The 27,523-nt window shown below is 45.4% G+C and overlaps 1 long non-coding RNA gene across 1 annotated transcript in view; it reads left to right on the forward strand.

The window, feature by feature from the left end:
* The first annotated feature begins 360 nt into the window (after nt 1-360).
* The window catches only part of LOC145528341 (uncharacterized), a 78,091-nt gene continuing 50,928 nt past the window's right edge, over nt 361-27,523 (forward strand). Inside the window, exon 1 of the long non-coding RNA XR_014070306.1 lies at nt 361-400. This is a non-coding gene — a long non-coding RNA (uncharacterized LOC145528341). The remainder of the gene's footprint in view (nt 401-27,523) is intronic.

The raw sequence follows: 27,523 nt of genomic DNA on the forward strand, positions 1-27,523 counted from the left end.
CTGAGGCCAGCTGAATTTTGCCTTGAAATTATTCGGGGTTTTGATGCCATGTGGGACTCTTGTGCCAGCCAGATGTAGCACACAGAAAGTTTAAAGATGTGTTTAATGAAGGGCACACCTGTGTATACCCCACCCTGGTTCAGAAGTGGGAGACAAGCTATCTGAGATTTCAGGGATGGGATAGCTTCCCAAGTCAGGGAGGTCTCACAGAAGACGGTAGGCACTACTTTCCTTCTGGCTTTTTCTTTTCTTTAACATCTTGCCTATACTCCCTGCAGTATCGTCCAATGCCATCATGTGCTTTATGACACCACAGAGCCCCCTGATACAGGTGTTAAGTCATGTTTAGGATAGTTTTCTGGTTTGTGGAGCTTTTTACCCTTGAAGTTCAATTAGAGGGGTGAGTAACATGTCCTTGTGTATTTTCTAACTCAGACACTTTTCTGGAAAAGAATGCAGTAACATAGAAAACAATTTTTGTGCATTATCTCCTAGTTTTATAGATTATGGAGTCTATGTGGATGGAAGGGAGGAAGAATGAGGATTATCGATAGATGCTTTATTACAGATACAGAATTTTTCTCCCTTTAAGTGCTTACTGCCTAATTCCTTGCAGTCTCTGCACTTTATATGTTTATTTTTTGAAACAGTTTTCTGAGTTATAATTCTCAGAGTCTTTTTGAGATGTATTCATTTGCTGACTGGTATGACGTTCTCATTTGACCTGGATGAGACCTCCCATCCCAGGACTTGACTCCTCCTGACTGATCGCTTTCCGTATGATCCTTCAAGTTCCCTCCCTGTGTCTCCCAGTGTTACAATTCCCTAATTTTAGTGTCTATATTTTATGAGTGAGAAATTGTCTACCAGATGTATGTGCCATATCTTGGGGAAGGCTGAACCTCTCACCGGGGATGTTGCAGACTGTGTGTCTTGGCCACTGGAAGGAAGCAGTGCTGGGGGTTTGTTGGGGGTGTCTGTGCCTTTTAATCCATGGTGTTCTCAGATTATAGGCCAAGGGGTGGGAATGTCAGATCCTAGACTTATCCTGACTTCATAGTTTTTCAGGCTTTTCGAGAGGGTCCATTCTGCTGGCTGTTGCCAAGGTGCGTTGCCACCAACAGCCTTGGGGGATTCTTTTTCCTCCAGACTCCCTCCTGTATTTATCGCGGGTGGACTTCTGCCCCTGGCTGTTTAAGTGCTGCCACTTAATGTTCTATTCTCCTTTTGATTGTCATGCGGCTTTGAGGGACTTGTTTGAGAGGGGAGTTTTGGCTGTGCCTGTACTTTCTTTTCTCCCCGTTAAAGGGCGTGAGGGCAATTTACCTTTGGCGGTTGGCTTCCTGCGTGTCAGCTGTGCTGTGTTGGGAATTTATTTCTCAGGTTCCGGCCACAGGACATATTTGAGGGCAGCTGTCATTAGTGGAACCCCAGGCCTTGTGAATTGCAGTGCCTGTGCGCAAGGGCGACCAGGTTGTAGTTACACAACATGTCCAGAAGGCGGCAGCACTTTTTCATGAGAACCTTTGGTTCCTGGGGGATAGCACAGCCTGAAGGGAAGTTGGCTTCCTAGGCTGTTAAACAGAGTGAAATTTGCCTGAGAAAAGACGAAAGGTCTTGTGCCTCACTACTCTTTGCCCCTAAACCTTCACACACAAAGGGACCATGCAGAGTAATCCCTTCAGGATCCATAGTACATTGCAGAGGCTGCTTCGGGACTGGCAGGCAGCACTCCCAGGGAGGAGGGGGCTTGAGCTGAGATCCCCGGCTCCAGCACAGATTGAGGCCAGCTGTAGTTTGCCTTGAAATTGCTTGGGGCCTTGACGCCACGTAGGACTCTTGTCCAGCCCGACAGAGCACACGAGAGAACTTTCTAATGGGTTCAGTGAAGGGCACCCTGCCAAGCTGTGTCGATCCCACACGAATTCTGCATTGGGGCCCAACCCAGCTCAGCCTCCATGAACAGGATAGCATCTCAAGTCACGGAGGTAGCCCAGAATACCGTAGGCGCTGCTTTCCTTCTGTCTTGTTTTGTTTTGTTTTCATCTTGCCAACACTACCAACACCACTGTTCATTTGCCATCGTGTGGTTTTTGTCACCACACAGACACCTGATTCAGGTGTTTAGGCCTCTATGGGGTATCTCTGGTTTTAGGGGGCTTCTGCCTGAGAAATTCAATCAGAGAGGTGAGCGTCACATCTCTGCATTTTCTGACTAAGCTACACATTTGGGGGAGTAGAATGCAGGAACATAGTAAAAAAATTTTTTGGATTAACACTTAGTGCTATGGATTTCTGAGTCTACGTGGATGGAAGGTAGGGAGAATGAGGATAATCCATGGATGATTTATTACCCGAACAGATTTCTTGTCCCTTACGGTACTTACGCCCTAATGTGTTCCCGTGCCTGCACTTTGTTTTTCTGAAACAGTGTTTTTTGAGTTTGAATTCTCAGAGTCTTTTTCAGATATGTTCATTTGCTGACTGGTATGACGTTCTCATTTGACCTGGATGAGACCTCCCATCCCAGGACTTGACTCCTCCTGACTGATCGCTTTCCGTATGATCCTTCAAGTTCCCTCCCTGTGTCTCCCAGTGTTACGATTCCCTAATTTTAGTGTCTATATTTGATGAGTGAGAAATTGTCTACCAGATGTATGTGCCGTATCTTGGGGAAGGCTGAACCTCTCACCGGGGATGTTGCAGACTGTGTGTCTTGGCCACTGGAAGGAAGCAGTGCTGGGGGTTTGTTGGGGGTGTCTGTGCCTTTTAATCCGTGGTGTTCTCAGATTATAGGCCAAGGGGCGGAATGTCAGATCCTAGACTTATCCTGACTTCCTAGTTTTTCAGGCTTTTCGAGAGGGTCCATTCTGCTGGCTGTTGCCAAGGTGCGTTGCCACCAACAGCCTTGGGGGATTCTTTTTCATCCAGACTATCTCCTGTATTTATTGCGGGTCGACTTCTGTCGCTGGCTGTTTAAGTGCTGCCACTTAACGTTCTATTCTCCTTTTGATTGCCATGCGGCTTTGAGGGACTTGTTTGAGAGGGGAGTTTTGGCTGTGCCTGTACTTTCTTTTCTCCCCGTTAAAGGGCGTGAGGGAAATTTACCTTTGGCGGTTGGCTTCCTGCGTGTCAGCTGTGTTGGGAATTTATTTCTCAGGTTCCGGCCACAGGACATATTTGAGGGCAGCTGTCATTAGCGGAACCCCAGGGACTTGTGAATTCCCGTGCGTGTGCGCAAGGGTGACCAGGTTGTAGTTACACAACATGTCCACAAGGCGGCAGCACTTTTTCATGAGAACCTTTGGTTCCTGGGGGATAGCACAGCCTGAAGGGAGGTTGGCTTCCTAGGCTGTTAAACAGAGTGAAATTTGCCTGAGAAAAGACGAAAGGTCTTGTGCCTCACTACTCTTTCCCCCTAAACTTTCACACACAAAGGGACCATGCAGAGTAATCCCTTCAGTATCCACAGTACACTGCAGAGACTGCTTAGGTGCTAGGAGTTGGCACTCTCAGGGAGGAGAAAGCTTGAACTGGGATCTCCAGTTCCAGCAGCGATTGAGGCCAGCTGAATTTTGCCATGAAATTCCTCAGGTCCTTGATTCTATGTGGGACTCTTGTCCCAGCCAGATGGAGCACACAAGAGAACTTTGAAAACTGGTTAAGGCTTGTCTACTCCATGCAAGTTCACAATTGGGACCCACACCTGCTCAGCCTCCAGGGATGCGATAGCATCCCAAGTCATAGAGGTAGCCCAGAATACAGTAGGCACTACTTTCCTTCCATTTTCATTAACATCTTGCCAATACTACCTGCAGCATCGTCCGTTTGCCATAGTGTGATTTTGTCGAGCACAGCCACCCCATTCAGGTATTACGGCATCTCCAGGGTAGCCCTATGCTTTCTGGGGACTTTTTGCCTAAGAAGGTCAAGCAGAGTGGTGAGCATCACGTCCTCGAGCATTTTCTAACTCAGATACACTTTTTCTGGGAATAGAAACCAGGTAGATGGGAGAGAATTTTTGGTGGCTTATCTCTTAAGGCTACATGTTTATCTGTCCATCTGAACGGAAGGAAGGATGAACAAGGAGAATCCATGTGGATGATTTATTCCAGGTACATATTTGTTGTCGCTTTAGGTACTTACCCCCTAGTTAGACCCTGCCCTTCACTTTATTTATTTATTGATTTATTCTTCTGGAAACTTTTGTTTGACTCTGAATTCTCAGAGTCTCTTTTTGGGATGTCAGTGTGTTGCCTTGTACATCTGCTCTCATTTGGCCTAAATGAGACCTCATATACCAGGATCTTCCTCTGCCTGCCTGGCTTCTCTTTGCCTATAATCCTTCAACATCCATCCCTGTGTCTCCCAGCATTATAATTTCGTAATTTCAGAGTCAGTTTTTAGGGGTGAGAAATAGTATACCGGATGTAAGTATGAATACCTGTTTAAGGTTTAATCTCTCACCGGGGATTTTGCAGACTGCCTGTCTTGGCTACAGGAAGGCAGCAGTCCTGGCGGTTTGTTGGAGTGCCTGTGCCTTTTAATCGATGGTGTTCTCAGGATATAGGACAAGATGCAGGAATGTCAGATCATAGACTTAACCTGATGTCACCGTTTTTCAGGCATTCGGAGACTCTTCATGCTATAGGCTGCTGCCAATGTGCATTGCCACCAAAGCCTTGGGGGATTCTTTTTCTCCAGCCTCTTTTTTGTATTTATTGCCTGTAGACTTCTGAGGTTGGCCATGTGAGTGTTTCAATATAATTTTCTTTTGTCCTTTTGACAGGCATTCCTGCAGCTTGAAGGATCCTGAGCATCTGGTTTGAGACGGGAGGTTTGGGTGTGTCCTCCTTTCTGTATTTATTTTTCCCCAGTTATGCTGTGAGGACACCTTTGGTGATTGGCTTCCTGAATGCCGGCTCTGTTTGGAATTTGTTTCTCGGGTGACGGCCACAGGACATTTCTTGAAGGCAGCTGTCATTAACAGAACCCTAGGCCTTGTGAATTGAGGTTCCTGTGAGCAAGGGTGTTCAAGTTGTAGTTACACAAAATGTCCACAAGGCGGCAGCACTTTCCCATGCCCTCCTTATGTTCCTGGGGTCCCGCGGAGCCTGAGGGCAAGTTCGCTTCCTTGCTGTGAAATCGACTGAAATTTGCATGAGCAAAGAGGAAAGGGCTTGAGTCTCACTACTTTTTCCCCCTAAAGCTTCTCACAAAGGGACCATGCAGACTAATCCCTTCAGGGTCTGCTGTACACTGCAGAGGGTGCTTAGGTGCCAGAAGGCGGCCCTCCCAGGACGGAGGAAGTTTGAACTGAGAGATCCCCAGCACCAGCAGAGATTGAGGCCAGCTGAATTTTCCTTGAAATTTCTTAGGGTTTTGATGCCACGCGGGACTCTTGACCAGGCCAGACGTAGCAAACAGTAGAACTGTTAAAAGTGTGTAATGGAGGGCACCCTGCCGGGCTGTGTATACCCCAGCCCGGTTCTGCAGTGGGACCCAAGCCTGCTCAGCCTCCAGGGATGGGATAGCAAGCAACCCAGTCAGGGAGGTCTCACACAACACAGTAGGCACTGCTTTCCTTCTGGCTTTTTTTTTTTTTTTTTTTTTTTTAACATCTTGCCAATACTCCCTGCAGCATCGCCCATTTGCCATAGTGTGATTTTGGTCACTGCACAGATGCTTGATTCAGGTATTAAGTCATCTTGGGGTATCTCTATGGTTTGTGGGGGCTTTTTGCCTTTGATTTTCGATTAGAGGGGTGAGCATCACGTCCTCGTGCATTTTCTAACTCAAATACACTTTTCTGGGAATAGAATACAGTAACACAGAAAAGAATTTCCCTGGATTTACTCTTAGTGCTCTAGATTTCTGAGTCTATATGGATGGAGGGTAGGAAGAGTGAGGATAAACCATGGATGATTTATTACAGGTACAGATCTGTTGCGCCTGTCGGTGCTTACCCCCTAATTTGTTCCAGTCTCTGCACTTTATTTATTTTCCCAAAACAGTTTTTTTGAGTTTGAATTCTCAGAGTCTTTTTCGGATATGTTCATTTGTTGACTTGCATGAAGTTCTCATTTGACCTAGATGAGACCTCACATGCCAGGATTTTTCTCCTCCTGATTGTCTTCGCTTTCCCTATGAACCTTCAAGACCCCTCGCTGTATCTCCATGTTATAATTCCCTAATTTCAGTGTCTATATTTTATGAGTGAGAAATTGTCTACCAGATGTATGTATCGTACCTTGTTGAAGGTTGAACCTCTCACCAGGGATTTTGCAGACTGTGTGTCTTGGCCACTGGAAGGAAGCAGTGCTGGGGGTTTGTTGCGGGTGCCTGTGCCTTTTAATCCAGGGTGTTCTCAGATTATAGGCCAAGGGGCGGGAATGTCAGATCCTAGACTTATCCTGACTTCATAGTTTTTCAGGCTTTTCGAGAGGGTCCATTCTGCTGGCTGTTGTCAAGGTGCGTTGCCACCAACAGCCTTGGGGGATTCTTTTTCCTCCAGACTCCCTCCTGTATTTATCGCGGGTGGACTTCTGCCCCTGGCTGTTTAAGTGCTGCCACTTAATGTTCTATTCTCCTTTTGATTGTCATGCGGCTTTGAGGGACTTGTTTGAGAGGGGAGTTTTGGCTGTGCCTGTACTTTCTTTTCTCCCCGTTAAAGGGCGTGAGGGCAATTTACCTTTGGCGGTTGGCTTCCTGCGTGTCAGCTGTGCTGTGTTGGGAATTTATTTCTCAAGTGCCGGTCATAGGACATTTCTTGAGGATAGCTCTCATTAGCGGAACCCCAGGCCTTGTGAATTGCGGTGCCTGTGCCCAAGAGCGACCAGGTTGTAGTTACACAACATGTCCAGAAGGCGGCAGCACTTTTTCATGAGAACCTTTGGTTCCTGGGGGATAGCACAGCCTGAAGGGAAGTTGGCTTCCTAGGCTGTTAAACAGAGTGAAATTTGCCTGAGAAAAGACGAAAGGTCTTGTGCCTCACTACTCTTTGCCCCTAAACCTTCACACACAAAGGGACCATGCAGAGTAATCCCTTCAGGATCCATAGTACATTGCAGAGGCTGCTTCGGGACTGGCAGGCAGCACTCCCAGGGAGGAGGGGGCTTGAGCTGAGATCCCCGGCTCCAGCACAGATTGAGGCCAGCTGTAGTTTGCCTTGAAATTGCTTGGGGCCTTGACGCCACGTAGGACTCTTGTCCAGCCCGACAGAGCACACGAGAGAACTTTCTAATGGGTTCAGTGAAGGGCACCCTGCCAAGCTGTGTCGATCCCACACGAATTCTGCATTGGGGCCCAACCCAGCTCAGCCTCCATGAACAGGATAGCATCTCAAGTCACGGAGGTAGCCCAGAATACCGTAGGCGCTGCTTTCCTTCTGTCTTGTTTTGTTTTGTTTTCATCTTGCCAACACTACCAACACCACTGTTCATTTGCCATCGTGTGGTTTTTGTCACCACACAGACACCTGATTCAGGTGTTTAGGCCTCTATGGGGTATCTCTGGTTTTAGGGGGCTTCTGCCTGAGAAATTCAATCAGAGAGGTGAGCGTCACATCTCTGCATTTTCTGACTAAGCTACACATTTGGGGGAGTAGAATGCAGGAACATAGTAAAAAAATTTTTTGGATTAACACTTAGTGCTATGGATTTCTGAGTCTACGTGGATGGAAGGTAGGGAGAATGAGGATAATCCATGGATGATTTATTACCCGAACAGATTTCTTGTCCCTTACGGTACTTACGCCCTAATGTGTTCCCGTGCCTGCACTTTGTTTTTCTGAAACAGTGTTTTTTGAGTTTGAATTCTCAGAGTCTTTTTCAGATATGTTCATTTGCTGACTGGTATGACGTTCTCATTTGACCTGGATGAGACCTCCCATCCCAGGACTTGACTCCTCCTGACTGATCGCTTTCCGTATGATCCTTCAAGTTCCCTCCCTGTGTCTCCCAGTGTTACGATTCCCTAATTTTAGTGTCTATATTTGATGAGTGAGAAATTGTCTACCAGATGTATGTGCCGTATCTTGGGGAAGGCTGAACCTCTCACCGGGGATGTTGCAGACTGTGTGTCTTGGCCACTGGAAGGAAGCAGTGCTGGGGGTTTGTTGGGGGTGTCTGTGCCTTTTAATCCGTGGTGTTCTCAGATTATAGGCCAAGGGGCGGAATGTCAGATCCTAGACTTATCCTGACTTCCTAGTTTTTCAGGCTTTTCGAGAGGGTCCATTCTGCTGGCTGTTGCCAAGGTGCGTTGCCACCAACAGCCTTGGGGGATTCTTTTTCATCCAGACTATCTCCTGTATTTATTGCGGGTCGACTTCTGTCGCTGGCTGTTTAAGTGTTGCCACTTAACGTTCTATTCTCCTTTTGATTGCCATGCGGCTTTGAGGGACTTGTTTGAGAGGGGAGTTTTGGCTGTGCCTGTACTTTCTTTTCTCCCCGTTAAAGGGCGTGAGGGAAATTTACCTTTGGCGGTTGGCTTCCTGCGTGTCAGCTGTGTTGGGAATTTATTTCTCAGGTTCCGGCCACAGGACATATTTGAGGGCAGCTGTCATTAGCGGAACCCCAGGGACTTGTGAATTCCCGTGCGTGTGCGCAAGGGTGACCAGGTTGTAGTTACACAACATGTCCACAAGGCGGCAGCACTTTTTCATGAGAACCTTTGGTTCCTGGGGGATAGCACAGCCTGAAGGGAGGTTGGCTTCCTAGGCTGTTAAACAGAGTGAAATTTGCCTGAGAAAAGACGAAAGGTCTTGTGCCTCACTACTCTTTCCCCCTAAACTTTCACACACAAAGGGACCATGCAGAGTAATCCCTTCAGTATCCACAGTACACTGCAGAGACTGCTTAGGTGCTAGGAGTTGGCACTCTCAGGGAGGAGAAAGCTTGAACTGGGATCTCCAGTTCCAGCAGCGATTGAGGCCAGCTGAATTTTGCCATGAAATTCCTCAGGTCCTTGATTCTATGTGGGACTCTTGTCCCAGCCAGATGGAGCACACAAGAGAACTTTGAAAACTGGTTAAGGCTTGTCTACTCCATGCAAGTTCACAATTGGGACCCACACCTGCTCAGCCTCCAGGGATGCGATAGCATCCCAAGTCATAGAGGTAGCCCAGAATACAGTAGGCACTACTTTCCTTCCATTTTCATTAACATCTTGCCAATACTACCTGCAGCATCGTCCGTTTGCCATAGTGTGATTTTGTCGAGCACAGCCACCCCATTCAGGTATTACGGCATCTCCAGGGTAGCCCTATGCTTTCTGGGGACTTTTTGCCTAAGAAGGTCAAGCAGAGTGGTGAGCATCACGTCCTCGAGCATTTTCTAACTCAGATACACTTTTTCTGGGAATAGAAACCAGGTAGATGGGAGAGAATTTTTGGTGGCTTATCTCTTAAGGCTACATGTTTATCTGTCCATCTGAACGGAAGGAAGGATGAACAAGGAGAATCCATGTGGATGATTTATTCCAGGTACATATTTGTTGTCGCTTTAGGTACTTACCCCCTAGTTAGACCCTGCCCTTCACTTTATTTATTTATTGATTTATTCTTCTGGAAACTTTTGTTTGACTCTGAATTCTCAGAGTCTCTTTTTGGGATGTCAGTGTGTTGCCTTGTACATCTGCTCTCATTTGGCCTAAATGAGACCTCATATACCAGGATCTTCCTCTGCCTGCCTGGCTTCTCTTTGCCTATAATCCTTCAACATCCATCCCTGTGTCTCCCAGCATTATAATTTCGTAATTTCAGAGTCAGTTTTTAGGGGTGAGAAATAGTATACCGGATGTAAGTATGAATACCTGTTTAAGGTTTAATCTCTCACCGGGGATTTTGCAGACTGCCTGTCTTGGCTACAGGAAGGCAGCAGTCCTGGCGGTTTGTTGGAGTGCCTGTGCCTTTTAATCGATGGTGTTCTCAGGATATAGGACAAGATGCAGGAATGTCAGATCATAGACTTAACCTGATGTCACCGTTTTTCAGGCATTCGGAGACTCTTCATGCTATAGGCTGCTGCCAATGTGCATTGCCACCAAAGCCTTGGGGGATTCTTTTTCTCCAGCCTCTTTTTTGTATTTATTGCCTGTAGACTTCTGAGGTTGGCCATGTGAGTGTTTCAATATAATTTTCTTTTGTCCTTTTGACAGGCATTCCTGCAGCTTGAAGGATCCTGAGCATCTGGTTTGAGACGGGAGGTTTGGGTGTGTCCTCCTTTCTGTATTTATTTTTCCCCAGTTATGCTGTGAGGACACCTTTGGTGATTGGCTTCCTGAATGCCGGCTCTGTTTGGAATTTGTTTCTCGGGTGACGGCCACAGGACATTTCTTGAAGGCAGCTGTCATTAACAGAACCCTAGGCCTTGTGAATTGAGGTTCCTGTGAGCAAGGGTGTTCAAGTTGTAGTTACACAAAATGTCCACAAGGCGGCAGCACTTTCCCATGCCCTCCTTATGTTCCTGGGGTCCCGCGGAGCCTGAGGGCAAGTTCGCTTCCTTGCTGTGAAATCGACTGAAATTTGCATGAGCAAAGAGGAAAGGGCTTGAGTCTCACTACTTTTTCCCCCTAAAGCTTCTCACAAAGGGACCATGCAGACTAATCCCTTCAGGGTCTGCTGTACACTGCAGAGGGTGCTTAGGTGCCAGAAGGCGGCCCTCCCAGGACGGAGGAAGTTTGAACTGAGAGATCCCCAGCACCAGCAGAGATTGAGGCCAGCTGAATTTTCCTTGAAATTTCTTAGGGTTTTGATGCCACGCGGGACTCTTGACCAGGCCAGACGTAGCAAACAGTAGAACTGTTAAAAGTGTGTAATGGAGGGCACCCTGCCGGGCTGTGTATACCCCAGCCCGGTTCTGCAGTGGGACCCAAGCCTGCTCAGCCTCCAGGGATGGGATAGCAAGCAACCCAGTCAGGGAGGTCTCACACAACACAGTAGGCACTGCTTTCCTTCTGGCTTTTTTTTTTTTTTTTTTTTTTTTTAACATCTTGCCAATACTCCCTGCAGCATCGCCCATTTGCCATAGTGTGATTTTGGTCACTGCACAGATGCTTGATTCAGGTATTAAGTCATCTTGGGGTATCTCTATGGTTTGTGGGGGCTTTTTGCCTTTGATTTTCGATTAGAGGGGTGAGCATCACGTCCTCGTGCATTTTCTAACTCAAATACACTTTTCTGGGAATAGAATACAGTAACACAGAAAAGAATTTCCCTGGATTTACTCTTAGTGCTCTAGATTTCTGAGTCTATATGGATGGAGGGTAGGAAGAGTGAGGATAAACCATGGATGATTTATTACAGGTACAGATCTGTTGCGCCTGTCGGTGCTTACCCCCTAATTTGTTCCAGTCTCTGCACTTTATTTATTTTCCCAAAACAGTTTTTTTGAGTTTGAATTCTCAGAGTCTTTTTCGGATATGTTCATTTGTTGACTTGCATGAAGTTCTCATTTGACCTAGATGAGACCTCACATGCCAGGATTTTTCTCCTCCTGATTGTCTTCGCTTTCCCTATGAACCTTCAAGACCCCTCGCTGTATCTCCATGTTATAATTCCCTAATTTCAGTGTCTATATTTTATGAGTGAGAAATTGTCTACCAGATGTATGTATCGTACCTTGTTGAAGGTTGAACCTCTCACCAGGGATTTTGCAGACTGTGTGTCTTGGCCACTGGAAGGAAGCAGTGCTGGGGGTTTGTTGCGGGTGCCTGTGCCTTTTAATCCAGGGTGTTCTCAGATTATAGGCCAAGGGGCGGGAATGTCAGATCCTAGACTTATCCTGACTTCATAGTTTTTCAGGCTTTTCGAGAGGGTCCATTCTGCTGGCTGTTGTCAAGGTGCGTTGCCACCAACAGCCTTGGGGGATTCTTTTTCCTCCAGACTCCCTCCTGTATTTATCGCGGGTGGACTTCTGCCCCTGGCTGTTTAAGTGCTGCCACTTAATGTTCTATTCTCCTTTTGATTGTCATGCGGCTTTGAGGGACTTGTTTGAGAGGGGAGTTTTGGCTGTGCCTGTACTTTCTTTTCTCCCCGTTAAAGGGCGTGAGGGCAATTTACCTTTGGCGGTTGGCTTCCTGCGTGTCAGCTGTGCTGTGTTGGGAATTTATTTCTCAAGTGCCGGTCATAGGACATTTCTTGAGGATAGCTCTCATTAGCGGAACCCCAGGCCTTGTGAATTGCGGTGCCTGTGCCCAAGAGCGACCAGGTTGTAGTTACACAACATGTCCAGAAGGCGGCAGCACTTTTTCATGAGAACCTTTGGTTCCTGGGGGATAGCACAGCCTGAAGGGAAGTTGGCTTCCTAGGCTGTTAAACAGAGTGAAATTTGCCTGAGAAAAGACGAAAGGTCTTGTGCCTCACTACTCTTTGCCCCTAAACCTTCACACACAAAGGGACCATGCAGAGTAATCCCTTCAGGATCCATAGTACATTGCAGAGGCTGCTTCGGGACTGGCAGGCAGCACTCCCAGGGAGGAGGGGGCTTGAGCTGAGATCCCCGGCTCCAGCACAGATTGAGGCCAGCTGTAGTTTGCCTTGAAATTGCTTGGGGCCTTGACGCCACGTAGGACTCTTGTCCAGCCCGACAGAGCACACGAGAGAACTTTCTAATGGGTTCAGTGAAGGGCACCCTGCCAAGCTGTGTCGATCCCACACGAATTCTGCATTGGGGCCCAACCCAGCTCAGCCTCCATGAACAGGATAGCATCTCAAGTCACGGAGGTAGCCCAGAATACCGTAGGCGCTGCTTTCCTTCTGTCTTGTTTTGTTTTGTTTTCATCTTGCCAACACTACCAACACCACTGTTCATTTGCCATCGTGTGGTTTTTGTCACCACACAGACACCTGATTCAGGTGTTTAGGCCTCTATGGGGTATCTCTGGTTTTAGGGGGCTTCTGCCTGAGAAATTCAATCAGAGAGGTGAGCGTCACATCTCTGCATTTTCTGACTAAGCTACACATTTGGGGGAGTAGAATGCAGGAACATAGTAAAAAAATTTTTTGGATTAACACTTAGTGCTATGGATTTCTGAGTCTACGTGGATGGAAGGTAGGGAGAATGAGGATAATCCATGGATGATTTATTACCCGAACAGATTTCTTGTCCCTTACGGTACTTACGCCCTAATGTGTTCCCGTGCCTGCACTTTGTTTTTCTGAAACAGTGTTTTTTGAGTTTGAATTCTCAGAGTCTTTTTCAGATATGTTCATTTGCTGACTGGTATGACGTTCTCATTTGACCTGGATGAGACCTCCCATCCCAGGACTTGACTCCTCCTGACTGATCGCTTTCCGTATGATCCTTCAAGTTCCCTCCCTGTGTCTCCCAGTGTTACGATTCCCTAATTTTAGTGTCTATATTTGATGAGTGAGAAATTGTCTACCAGATGTATGTGCCGTATCTTGGGGAAGGCTGAACCTCTCACCGGGGATGTTGCAGACTGTGTGTCTTGGCCACTGGAAGGAAGCAGTGCTGGGGGTTTGTTGGGGGTGTCTGTGCCTTTTAATCCGTGGTGTTCTCAGATTATAGGCCAAGGGGCGGAATGTCAGATCCTAGACTTAGCCTGACTTCCTAGTTTTTCAAGCATTTCAAAACGGTCCATTCTAGTGGCTGATGCCAATATGCATTGCCACCAACAACCTTGGGGGATTCATTTTCCTCCACACTCTCTTGTATTTATTGCCTGTAGACTTCTGACATTGGTTGTGTTAGTGTTGTGATTTAATTTTCTAATTAACTTTTTGATTTGCTTTCCTGCAACTTTGAGGGATGCTGAGCATCTTGTTTGAGAGGGGAGGTAGCATGTGTCTGTTCTTCTTTGTTTTTTCTTTCTTTAACTTAAAAGAAAGAAGGACAATTACCTTTGTTGGTTGGCTTCCCAAATGTCAATGTGTTTGGAATTTATTTCTTAGGTGCTGGCCACAAGATATTACTTGAGGGTGGCTGTCATTTACAGAAGCCCAGACCTTGTGAACTGAGGTGCCTGTAAGCAAGAGTGATCAAGTTGTAGTTATAGAAAATGTCTACCTGTTCATGCCCACCTTTGGTCCCTGTGTGCAAACAGAGCCTGAGGGTAAGTTAGTTTCCTGGACTGTGAAATAGAATAAAATTTTACTCAGCAAACAGGAAAGGGCTTGAGCCTCACTACTTTTTCCACCTAAAGCTTCTCACAAAGAGACCATGCAGACTATTCCCTTCTGGGTCCACAGTAAACTGCAGAGAGTGCTTAGGTGCTAGGTGGTGGCAGTCCCAGGAAGGAGGAGGCTTGAGCTGGGATCCCCAGCACCAACAGAGATTGAGGCCAGGTGAATTTTGCCTTGAAATTTTCCGTGTTTTCATTCAATGCGGGACTCTAGTACCCGCAGATATAGCACACAGTAGAACTTTAAAAAGGATTTAATGAAGGACACCCTGCAAGACTGTGTCTACCCACCCCAGTTCAGCAGTGGGACCCAAGCCTGCTTAGCCTCCAGGGACGAGATAGCACCCCAAGGAGGGAGGTCTCACAGAACACAGCAGGCGCTGCTTTCTTCTGTTTTTGTTTTGTTTTGTTTTTTCATCTTCCTAATAACTCCCTGCAGCATCCTCCATTTAGCGGTGTGATTTTTCACCGCACAGCCCCCTGATTCAGGTACTAAGTCATCTTTGGGGTATCTCTATAGTATTTGGGGGCTTTTTGCCTTAGTTCGATTAGAGAGGTGAGCATCACATCCTCATGCATTTTCTAACTCAGATACACTTTTCTGGAAATAGAAAGCAGGAACATAGAAAATAATTTTTGTGCATTAACCCTTAGTGCTATAGATTTCTGAGGTTATGTGGATGGAAGTTAGGAAGAATGAGGATAATACATGGATGATTTATTACAGGTATAGATTTGTCGTCCCTTTCTGTACTTACTCCCTAATTCATTCTGTTAGGGGAAGCACACTGACTGAAACCACTCACCCTGGCCAAGCACCATAGTAACTATTTGCATGAGTTGTTTTACGACAAGAGGTAAGGAACACGGAACTAATAAGCCACTACCAACTGGAAGAGTTCGGGAAAGGTCAAAAGGAGGTCTGACCACCTCCCAGAATCCATCTCTCTGGCATCCATCTTGGCTTAAAAAGGCCTGCACCATCAGGAAGGACTCTGAGTCAGAATGATTGGCTAAAGACAACCCTGAAACTAATCCCATCACCATAAATCCCAAGACTGCGAGCCACCCAGCAGAGCAGTTCTCCTGGGTCCCCTTACCCTGCTGCTCTCCACCCAGGTGCCCCTTCCCAATCAAATCTCTCGCTTTGTCAGCACACGTCTCCTCTGACAATTCATTTCCGAGTGTTAGACAAGAGTCCAGCTTCAGGCCCTGGAAGGGGTCCCCCTTCCTGTAACAGTTCCAGTCCTTGCACTTAATTTATTTTTTGGAAAAAATTTTTCTGAGTTTGAATTCTCAGAGTCTTTTTCACATACGTTTATTTGTTGACTTGTATGAAGTTCTCATTTAACCTAGACGAGACCACATTTGCCAGGATTTTTGCCTCTCTCCTGACTTCGCTTTCCCTATGATCCTTCAAGGTCCATCCCTGTTTCTCCCAGTGTTATAATTCAATAAATTCAGTGTCTATATTTTATGAGTGAGAAATTGTCTACCAGATATATGTACCACATCTTGTTTAAGGTTTGATGTCTCACCAGGGATTTTGCAGACTTCATGTTTGGCTACAGGAAGGAAGCAGTGCTGGAGGTTTGTTGTGGTATATGTACCTTTTAATTGATGGTGTTCTCAGGATATAGGCCAAGGTTCGGATATGTCAGATCCTAGATTTAGCCTCACTTCATAGTTTTTCAGGCAATGGGACACTGATCATTCTACTGGCTGCAGCCAATGTGCTTTAAAAACTGACAGCCTTGGGGGATTCTTTTCCTCCAGACTCTTTCCTGTATTCATTGCCTTCAGACTTCTGAGGCTCGCCATGTGAGTGTTGCAGTTTAATTTTCTATTGTCCTTTTGCCTGGCATTGCTGCAGCTTTGAGGGATGCTGAGAATCTTGTTTGAGAGAGGAGGTTTGGGTGTGCCTGTTCTTCTTTTTTCTTCTCCTTAAAGGGTGTGAGGACAATTTACCTTTGGCGGTAGGCTTCCTGTGCATCGGCTGTGTTGGGAATTTATTTCTCAGGTGCCAGCCACAGGACATTTCTTGAGGGCAGCTGTCATTATCAGAACCCCAGGCCTTGTGAATTGAGGTGCGTGTGCGCAAGGGTGACCAAGTTGTAGTTACAGATAATGTCCACAAGGCGGCAGCACTTTTTCATACCCGCCTTTGATTGCTGAGGGAAAGCACAGCCTGAGGGCAAGTTACCTTCCTGGGCTGTGAAATCATCCGAAATTGGCCTGAGCAAACAGGAAAGGGCTTGAGCCTCACTACTTTTTCCACCTAAAGCTTCTCACAAAGAGACCATGCAGACTAATCCCTTCAGGGTCTACAGTACACTGCACAGTCTGCTTAGGTGCTAGGAGGCAGCACTCCCAGGGAGGAGGAGGCTTGAGCTGGGATCCCCAGCACCAGCAGATTTAGGCCAGCTGAATCTTGCCTTGGAATTCCTCAGGGTTTTGATGCCATGCCAGACTCTTGTCCTAGCCAGATGCAGCACAGAGTAGAACTTTTAAAATAGTTCAATGAAGGGCACACCTGTGTATACCCTACCGCAGTTCAGCAGTGGGACTCAAGCCTGCTCAGCCTCCAGGGATGGGATAGCATCCTAAGTCAGGGAGGTCTCACAGAATACAGTAGGCACTGCTTTCCTTCCATTTTTTTTCCTCTTGCCAGTACTCCGTACAGCATCGTCCATTTGCCACAGTGTGATTTTTGTCACCGCACAGCCCCCTGATTCAGGTATTAAGTCATCTTTGTGGTATCTCTATGGTTTGGGGGGTGCTTTTTTTTTTTTTTTTCCATGAACTGAAACATTCATTTGATGAACCAACTCATTTGCAATAGGTCATGACCCCATGTTTACTCCTGAATTAAAACATCTCTCTCTCTTGCACTGTAATTTAACATTTGCACAGTATCCACACTCACCAACTGGATAATTCAGTTCAGTCATTCAGTTGTATATGACTCTTTGAGATCCAATGGACTGCAACATGCCAGGCCTCCCTGTCCATCACCAACTCCCGGAGTTTACCCAAACTCATGTCTATTGAGTCGGTGATGCCATCCAACCATCTCATCCTCTGTTGTCCCCTTCTCTTCCCGCCTTCAATCTTTCCCACCATCAGGGTCTTTTCCAATGAGTCAGCTCTTTGCATCAGATGGCCAAAGTATTGGAGTTTCAGCTTCAACATCAGTCCTTCCAATGAACACCCAGGACTGATCTCCTTTAGGATGGACTGGTTGGATCTCCTTCCAGTCCAAAGGACTCTCAAGAGTCTTCTTTAGCACCACAGTTCAAAAGCTTCAATTCTTCAGCGCTCAGCTTTCTTTATAGTCCAACTCTCACATCCATACATGAGTACTGGAAAAACCATAGCCTTAACTAGACAGACTTTTGTTTGCAAAGTAATGTCTCTGCTTTTTAATATGCTGTCTAGGTTGGTCATAGCTTTTCTTCCAAGGAGCAAGTGTCTTTTAATTTCATGGCTGCGGTCACCATCTGCAGTGATTTTGGAGCCCCCCAAAAATAAAGTCTGCCACTGTTTCCCCATCTATTTGCCATGAAGTGATGGGACCAGATGCCATGATCTTAGTTTTCTGAATGTTTAGCTTTAAGTCAACTTTTTCACTCTCCTCTTTCACTTTTGTTAAGAGGCTCTTTAGTTCTTCACTTTCTGCCATAAGGGTGGTGTCAGCTGCATATCTGAGGTTATTGATATTTCTCCCGGCAATCTTGATTCCAGCTTGTGCTTCATCCAGCCCAGCATTTCTCGTGATGTACTCTGCATATTAAGTTAAATAAGCAGGGTGACAATATACAGCCTTGATGTACTCCTTTTCCCAGTTGGAACCAGTCTGTTAAGATCCATAGACAAAGAGAGGGCGAAATTCTGTTTTCCAAGCTCCATTCAGATCTCATCTCCCCTGTGAAGTCTTCCCCAAGACTCTGGCACAGTTCCTCTCCCTCTTATTATCCTTGCCATCAGCTGGAACTTACATCAGTCTCATCTGGACAAACGATGCACATCTCCTGTTCGTCTCTTCCTATGCCAGTGGCTGGGCTGGGCCTGCCCTGAATTGAGAGAAGGGAGAGGAATAATCCAGTTCCCAAGTCACTGGGGGGGGGCCAAGCTTTTACAGTGAATCCTGGGAACCTTCCAGTGGTTTTATGTTTTGTTTTGTTTTGTGTGTTGTTTGTAAAGCTGCCATCTGATCAAGGTCTCTGTGCTGAAGTTGCCAGGGATAGGTGGGGGGCGGGGGGCAGGTGCTCCTGGGGTGATTAATTTTGTTAACTAAGCATTGTGTGGTTTTGCCATTGTTGTGTATATTTTTTTTTGCTAACTTATTTGTATTTCTTTTTTAAAAAAACAAATAAAGACTGGGTGCTAGAAGAGTGTCTGTGATGATATAGAGGGAGGAGATGACTGATGCTATAGCCTCTTGCACCTCAGTGGTCCAGACACATTGCAGGGCCAGGGCTTGTGAAGCAGATGGGGCTCCCAAAGCATCCAAGGCACCACACTGCTGGTGGTCATGAGGTACTGGAACCCCTGCTTTTTCACCATTACAAAGGAAGCCATGTCCGGTTCATTGGCTGGGCAAAGACAAGATTCTACGGAAACCCTTGGGGGACACGCAGGAAATTTCATTCAGCATTCTGTTGCACTCTAGTTCATAGGTGCTATTCAGTCTCCTGCACTCCATCCCAATAGGTTCATTCCTTTTCAATTAACTGCTGCTGCTAAGTTGCTTCAGTCGTGTTCGACTCTGTGCAACCCCACAGATGGCAGCCCACCAGGGTCCCCCGTCCCTGGGATTCTCCAGGCAAGAACACTGGAGTGGGTTGCCATTGCCTTCTCCATGGGGGGTGCTTTTTAACCTTAGAATTTCAATTAGAGTGGTGAGCATAATCTCCTTGGGCATTTTCTAACTCAAATACACTTTTCTGGGAATAGAATGCAGTAATATAGAAAAGAATTTTGGGGCACTATCTCTTAGTGTTATAGATTTCTGAGACTATGTGGATGGAAGGTAGGAAGAATGAGGATCATCCATGGATAATTTATTACAGGTACAGATTTGTTGTCCCTCTAAGTGCTTATCCCCTAATTTGTTCCAGTCCCTGCACTTAATTTATTTACTTTTCTGAAACGGCTTTTTTAAGTTTAAGCTTAAGACTCTTAAGTTTTTTAAGAGTCTTTTTCAGATATGTTCATTTGTTGACTTGTATGAAGTTCTCATTTGATCTAAATGAGACCTCATATGCCAGGATTTTTCTCCTCTTGACTGACTTTGCTTTCCCTTTGATCTTTCAAGGTCCATCCCTGTGTCTCCCAGTGTTATAATTCCCTAATTTTAGTTTCTGTTTTTTATGAGTGAGAAATAGTCTACCAGATGTATGTACGACATCTTGTTGAAGGTTGCATCTCTCACCAGGAATTTTGCAGCCTGTGTGTCTTGGCTACAGGAAAGAAACAGTGCTGGAGGTTTGTTGGGGTGCATGTGCCTTTTACTCAATGGTGTTCTCAGGATACAGGCTAAAGTGAGTGAATGTCAGATCCTAGACTTAGCCTCACTTCATAGTTTTTCAGGCAATCAGACTGATCATTCTACTGGCTGCAGCCAATGTGCTTTAAAATTGACAGCCTTGGGGGATTCTTGTCCTCTAGACTCTCTCCTGTATGTATTCCCTGAAGACTTCTGATGTTGGCTGGGTGAGTGTTTAATTTTCTACTGTCCTTTTGACTGGCACTGCTGCAGCTTTGAGAGATGCTGAGCATCTTCTTTGAAAAGAGATGTTTGGGTGTGTCCATTTTTTTTTCCCCTTGAAGGGTGTGAGGACAATTTACCTTTGGTGGTTGGCTTCCTGGACATTGGCCTTGTTTGGAATTTATTTTGCAGGTGCCAGCCACAGGACATTTCTTGAGGGCAGCTGTCATTAACAGAACCCCAGGCCTTGTGAATTGAGGTGTGTGTGCACAAGGGTGACCAAGTTGTAGTTACACAAAATGTCCACAAGGTGGCAGCACTTTTCCATGTCCTCCTTTGGTGCCTGAGGGACAACAGAGCCTGAGGGCAAGATGGCTTCCTGGACTGTGACATAGAGTGAAATTTACCTGAGCAAACAGGAAAGGGCTTGAGCCTCACTACTTTTTCCCCTAAGGCTTCACACACAAAGGGACCATGCAGAGTAATCCTTTCAGTATCCACAGTACACTGCAGAGGCTGCTTAGGTGCTAGGAGGCAGCACTCCCAGGAAGGAGGCTTGGGCTGGAACCCCAGCACCAGCAGAGACTGAGGCCAGCTGAATTTTGCCATGAAATTCCTCGGGGTCTTGATTCCATGTGGGACTCTTGTCCCAGCCTGACAGAGCATACAGGAAAACTAAAAAGTGTTCAATGAAGCCCTGACAGGCTGTGTCTACCCCATGTGAGTTCACAACTGGGACACAAGCCTGCTCAGCCTCCAGGGATGGGACAGCATCCCAAGTCAGGAGATAACCTAGAATACAGTAGGCACGATTTCCTTCCATTTTCTTTAACATCTTGCCAATACTACCTGCAGCATCGTCCATTTGCTATAGTGTGATTTTGTCACAGCACAGCCACCCCATTCAGGTATTAAGTCATCTCTGGGGCTATCTCTATGGTTTTGGGGGATTCTTTGCCTAAGAAGGTCAAGCAGAGTGGTGAGCATCAGGTCCTTGTGCATTTTCTAACTCAGATATACTTTTCTTGGAATAGAAAGCAGGTAGATGGGAGATAATTTTTGTGCCTTATCTCTTTTTTTTAATTAATTAATTTATTTTAATTGGAGGCTAATTACTTTACAATATTGTGGTGGTTTTTGCCATACATTCACATGAATCAGCCATGGGTGTACATGTGTTCCCCATCCTGAACCCCCCTTCCCTCCCCATCCCATCCCTCAGGGTCATTCCAGTGAACTGGCCCTGAGGACCCTGTTTCGTGCATCGAACCTGCACTGGCAATCTATTTCACATATGGTAATATACATGTTTCAATGCTATTCTCTCAAATCATCCCACTCTCGCCTTCTCCCACAGAGTCCAAAACTCTGTTCTTTATCTCTGTGTCTCTTTTGCTGCCTCACATATAGGGTCATCGTTACCATCTTTCTAAATTCCATATATATGCGTTAATATTGGTGTTTGTCTTTCTGACTTACTCCACTCTGTATAATAGGCCCCAGTTTCATCCACCTCATTAGAACTGATTCAAATGCATTCTTTTTAATAGCTGAGTAATATTCCATTGTGTATATGTACCACAGCTTCCTTATCCTTTCGTCTGCTGATGGACATCTAGGTTGCTTCCATGTCCTGGCTATTGTAAACAGTGCTGTGATGAACATTGGGGTACACATATCTCTTTCAATTCTGGTTTCCTCAGTGTGTATGCCCAGCAGTGGGATTGCTGGGTGGTATGGCAGGTCTATTTCCAGTTTTTTAAGGAATCCCCACACTGTTCTCCATAGTGGCTGTACTGGTTTGCATTCCCACCAACAGTGTAAGAGGGTTCCCTTTTCTCCACACGCTCTCCAGCGTTTATTGTTTGTAGACTTTTTGATAGCAGCCATTGTGACCGGCGTGAGATGGTACCTCATTGTGGTTTTGATTTGCATTTCTCTGATAATGAGTGATGTTGAGCATCTTTTCATGTGTTTGTTAGCCATCTGTATGTCTTCTTGGGAGAAATGTCTGCTTAGTTCTTTGGCCCATTTTTTGATTGGGTCATTTATTTTTCTGGTATTGAGCTGCATGAGCTGCTAGTATATTTTTGAGATTAATTCTTTGTCAGTTGCTTCATTTGCTATTATTTTCTCCCATTCTGAAGGCTGTCTTTTCACCTTTCTCATAGTTTCCTTCGTTGTGCAAAAGCTTTTACATTTAATTAGGTCCCATTTGCTTATATTTGCTTTTATTTCCAATATTCTGGGAGGAGGGTCATAGAGGATCCTGCTGTGATTTATGTCAGAGAGTGTTTGCCTATGTTTTCCTCTAGGAGTTTTATAGTTTCTGGTCTTACGTTTAGATCTTTAATCCATTTTGAGTTTATTTTTGTGTATGGTGTTAGAAAGTGTTCTAGTTTCATTCTTTTACAAGTGGTTGGCCAGTTTTCCCAGCACCACTTGTTAAAGAGATCGTCTTTTCTGCATTGTATATCCTTGCCTCCTTTGTTAAAGATAAAGTGTCCATAGGTGTGTGGATTTATCTCTGGGCTTTCTATTTTGTTCCATTGATCTATATTTCTGTCTTTGTGCCAGTACCATACTGTCTTGATGACTGTAGCTTTGTAGTATAGTCTGAAGTCAGACAGGTTGCTTCCTCCAGTTCCATTCTTCTTTCTCAAGATTCCATTGGCTATTTGAGGTTTTCTGTATTTCCATACAAATTGTGAAATTATTTGTTCTAGTTCTGTGAAAAATACCGTTGGTAGCTTGATAGGGATTGCATTGAATCTATAGATTGCTTTGGGTAGTATACTCATTTTCACTATATTGATTCTTCTGATACATGAACATGGTATATTTCTCCATCTATTTGTGTCTTCTTTGACTTCTTTCATCAGTGTTTTATAGTTTTCTATATATAGGTGCCTTATCTCTTAAAGCTACATGTTTGTCTGTCTGGATGGATGGAAAGAAGGATGAACAAGGAGAATCCATGTGGATGATTTATTACAGGTACAGATTTGCTGTCATTCTAGATAATTACCCCCTAAATGGACCCAGCCCTTCACTTTGTTTATTTACTTATTTGTTTTTCTGGAAACTTTTGTTTGACATTGAATTCTCAGATTCTCTTTCTGGGATGTCAGTTTGTTGCCTTGTACATCTGCTCTCACTTGGCCTAAATGAGACCTCATATAGCAGGATATTCCTTTGCCTGACTGACTTCCCTTTATGTATGATCCTTCAAGATCTATCCCTGTGTCTCCCAGTGTTATAATTCCCTAATTTTAGTGTCTTTATTTTATGAGTGAGAAATAATCCAAGCTGTATGTACCATGCATTGTTTAATTTTAATCTCTCACTGGGGATTTTGAAGGCTGCCCATCTTGGCTACTGGAAGGAAACAGTGCTGGAAGTTTGTTGGGGTGCCTGTGCCTTTTAATCAATGGTGTTCTTGGGATATAGGCCATGGTGTGGGAATGTCAGATCCTAGACATAGCCCGACTTGATAGTTTTTCAGGCATTCAGAGACTATCCATTCTACTGGCTGTTGCCAATGTGTATTGCCACCAACATCCTTGGGGGATTCTTTTTCCTCCAGACTCTCCTGTATTTATTGCCTGCAGACTTGTGACATTGGCCATTGTGAGTGTTGTGATTTGATTTTTCATTGTCCTTTTTACTGGCATTCTTGCAGCTTTGAGGGATGCTGAACCTCTTGCTTGACAGGGGAGGTTTTGATGTGTCTGTTCTTTTTTTATTTTCATCTTTTCCTTACACTGTGTATGGACAATTTACCTTTGGCAGTTGGCTTCCTGAACTTCAGCTGTGTTGGGAATTTATTTCTCAGGTGCCAGCTACAGGACATTTTTTGAGGACAGCTGTCATTATCGGAACCCCAGGCCTTGTGAATTGAGGTGCAAGGTTTATCAAGCTGTAGTAACAGAAAATGTCCATATGGTGGCAGCACTTTTCCATGCCCACCTTTGGTTCCTGGGGCAAAGCAGAGTCTGTGGGCAAGTTGGCTTCCTGGGCTGTGAAATAGAGGGAAAGTTGCCTGAGGATACAGGAAAGGGATTGAGCCTCACCACTTCCCAACCTAAAGCTTCTCACAAAAGGACCATGCAGACAAATCACTTTAGGGTCCATGGTACACTACTGAGGCTTTTAGGTGCAAGGAGGTGGCACTTCCAGGGAGGAGACTTGAGCTGGGATCCTCAGCTCCAGCAGATATTGAACTAGCTAAATTTGCCTTGAAATTCCTTGGGGTTTTGATGCCACTCAGGACTCTTGTCACAGCCAGACATAGAACTTTTAAAAGTGTGTAATGAAGGGCACCCTGCCAGGCTGTGTCTACCCCATTCCGGTTCAGCAGTGGGACCCAAGCCTGCTCAGCCTCCAGAGATGGGATAGCATCTCAACTCAGAGAGGTCTCACAGAATACAGTAGGCACTTCTTTCCTTTGTGTGTGTGTGTGTGTGTGTGTGTGTGTTTAACATCTTGCCAATACTCCCTGCAGCATCGTCCATTTACCATACTGTGACTTTTGTCACCATACAGCTGCCTGATTCAGGTATTAAATCATCTTTGGAGCATCTCTGGTTTTTTGGCTCTTTTTGCCTTAGGAGTTCGATTAGAGTGGTGAGCATCATGTCCTCGTGCATTTTCTGACTCAGATACATTTTTCTGGGAATCGAATGCAGGAACATAGAAAAGAATTTTTGTGCATTATCCCTTTTTGCTATAGATTTCTGAATCTATGTGGATGGAAGGTAGGAAGAATGAAGATAATCCATGGATGATTTATTACAGGTACAAATTTGTTGTCACTTTTGGTACTTACCCCTAATTCGTTCCAGTCCCTGCACTTTATTTTTCCAAAACAGTTTTTTTGAATTTGAATTCTGAGTCTTTTTAGATATGTCCATTTGTTGACTTGTATGAAACTCTCATTTGACCAAGATGAGACTTCAGGTACCAGGACTTTTCTCCTCCTCACTGACTTCCTTTTGCCTGTGATCCTTCAAGATCCATCCCTGTGTCTCCCAGTGTTATAATTGCCTAATTTTAGTGTATGTTTTTTATGAGCGAGAAACAGTCTACTGGATGTATGCACTGCATCTTGTTTAAGGTTTAACTTCTCACTGGGGATTTTGCAGGCTGCCTGTCTTGGCTAATAGGAAGGAAGCAGTGCTGGAGATTTGTTGGGGTGCATGTGCTTTTTAATGGATGGTGTTCTCAGGATATAGGACAAGGTGCAGGAATGTCAGATCCTAGACTTAGCCTGACTTGCTAGTTTTCAGGCATTTCGAGACTGTCCATTCTACTGGTTCCTGCCAGTGTGTATTGCCACCAAGAGCCTTGGGGATTCTTTTTCCTCCAGACACTCTCCTATATGTATTGCGTATAGATTTGTGACTCTGGCCATCTTGAGTTTGGGGATCTGATCTTCCATTCTCCTTTTGATGGGCATTCCTGGAGCTTTAAGGGATGCTGAGCATTTGTTGGATAGGGAAGGTTTGATTGTGTCTGTCCTTATTTTTCTTCTCCTCCTCCTTAAAGGGTGTGAGGATAATTTACCTTTGGCGGTTGGCTTCCTGTACTGTGGCTGTATTTGGAATTTATTTCTCAGGTGCCGGCCATAAGACATTTCTTGAGGACAGCTGTCATTATCGTAACTCCAGGCCTTGTGAATTGAGGTGCCTGCAAGCAAGGGTGATCAAGTGGTAGTTACAAAATATGTCCACAAGGCGGCAGCACTTTCTTATGCCCGTTTTTTTCTTGGGGGTGGCGGGGTGGGGCGGCGCCGGGACACAGCAGAGCCTGAGGGCAAGTTGGCTTCCTGGACTGTGAAACAGAGTGAAATTTGTCTGAGCAAACAGAGAGGTTCTTGAGCCTCACTCCTTTTCCCCCTAAAGCTTCATACACAAAGGGACCATGCAGAGTAATCCCTTCAGGATTCACAGTACACTACAGAGGCTACTTAGGTGCTAGGAGTTGACACTCCTAGGGAGGAGGAGGCTTGAGCTGGGGTCCCCAGCTCCAGCAGCGATGGAAGCCAGCTGAATTTTGCCTTGCAATTCCTCGGGGTTTTGATGCCACACAGGACTCTTGTCCCAGCCAGACATAGCACACAGTAGACCTTTAAAAGTTGTTCAGTGAGTGGCGCCTGCGAGGCTGTGTCTACCCCACCCCGGTTCAGCAGTGGGACCCAAGCCTGCTCAGCCTCCATGGATGGGACAGCATCCCAAATCAGGGAGGTTGCACAGAATCCAGTAGGCACTGCTTTCCTTCCGTTTTCTTTAACATCTTGCCAATACTACCTGCAGCATCATCCATTTGCCATAGTGTGATTTTTGTCACAGCACAGCTGCCTGATTCATGTATTAAATCATCTTTGGAAGTCATCTATGGGGGTATCTCTATGGTTTTTTCCAACTCTTTGCCTAATAAGGTTGAGCAGAGTGGTGAGCATCACGTCCCTGTGCATTTTCTAACTCAGATACACTTTTCTGTGATTAGAAACCAGGTAGATGGGAGACTGAGTTAGATAAGGCTGTAATCAAAGTGATCAGTTTGGTTAGTTTCTATAATTGTGACTGTCATTCTTCATTGGCTATGTGAAAACCTTTGATTGTGTGGATCACAACAAACTAGAAAATTCTTCAAGAGAAGGGAATAGCAGACCACCTTATCTGTCTCCTGAGAAATCTGTATGCAGGTCAAGAAGCAACAGTTAGAACTGGACATGGAACAGCGGACTGGTTCCAAGGTGGGAAAGGAGTACGTCAAGGCTGTATTTTGTCACTCTTTTTACTTAATTTATATGCAGAGTACATCACGGTAAATGCCAGGGTGGGTGAAGCACAAGCTGGAATCAAGATTGCTGGGAGAAGTATCAATCAGTTCAGATAGGCAGATGACACCGCTCTTGTGGCAGAAAGCAAAGAGAAACTAAAGAGCCTCTTGATCAAAGTGAAAGAGAAGAGTGAAAAAGCTGGCTTAAAACTCAACTTTCAAAAAACGAAGATCATGGCATCCGGTCCCATCACTTCATGGCAAATAGATGGGGAAACAATGGAAACAGTGACAGATTTTATTTTCTTGGGCTCCAAAATCACTGCAGATGGTGACTGCAGCCATGAAATTAAAAGATGCTTGCTCCTTGGAAGAAAAGTTATGACCAACCTAGACAGCATATTAAAAAGCAGAGGCATTACTTTGCCAACAAAGATCTATATAGTCAAACCTATGGTTTTTTTCAGTAGTCATGTATGGATGTGAGAGTTAGAACATAAATAAGGCTGAGTGCTGAAGAATTGATGGTTTTGAACTGTGGTGACGGAGAAGACTCTTGAGAGTCCCTTGGACTGCAAGATCAAACCAGTCAATCCTAAAGGAAATCAGTCCTGAATATTTATTGGAAGGACTGATGCTTAAGCTGAAGCTCCAAAACTTTGCCCACCTGATGAGAAGAACTGACTCACTGGGAAAGACCTGATGCTAGGAAAGTTTGAAGCCAGGAGAAGTGGACAAGATGGTTGGATGGAATCACTGACTTGATATACATGAGTTTGATCAAGGTTCTGGATTTGGTGATGGACAGGGAAGCTTGACGTGCTGCAGTTCATGGGGTCGCAAAGAGATGGACATGACTGAGCAACGGAACTGAAGTGAACTGAGACA

The sequence above is a fragment of the Giraffa tippelskirchi genome, chromosome 12 (genome assembly GCF_054371585.1).
Source record: "Giraffa tippelskirchi isolate mGirTip1 chromosome 12, T2T-mGirTip1v1.2.pri, whole genome shotgun sequence".
In the NCBI taxonomy this organism is placed as follows: Eukaryota; Metazoa; Chordata; class Mammalia; order Artiodactyla; family Giraffidae; genus Giraffa; species Giraffa tippelskirchi.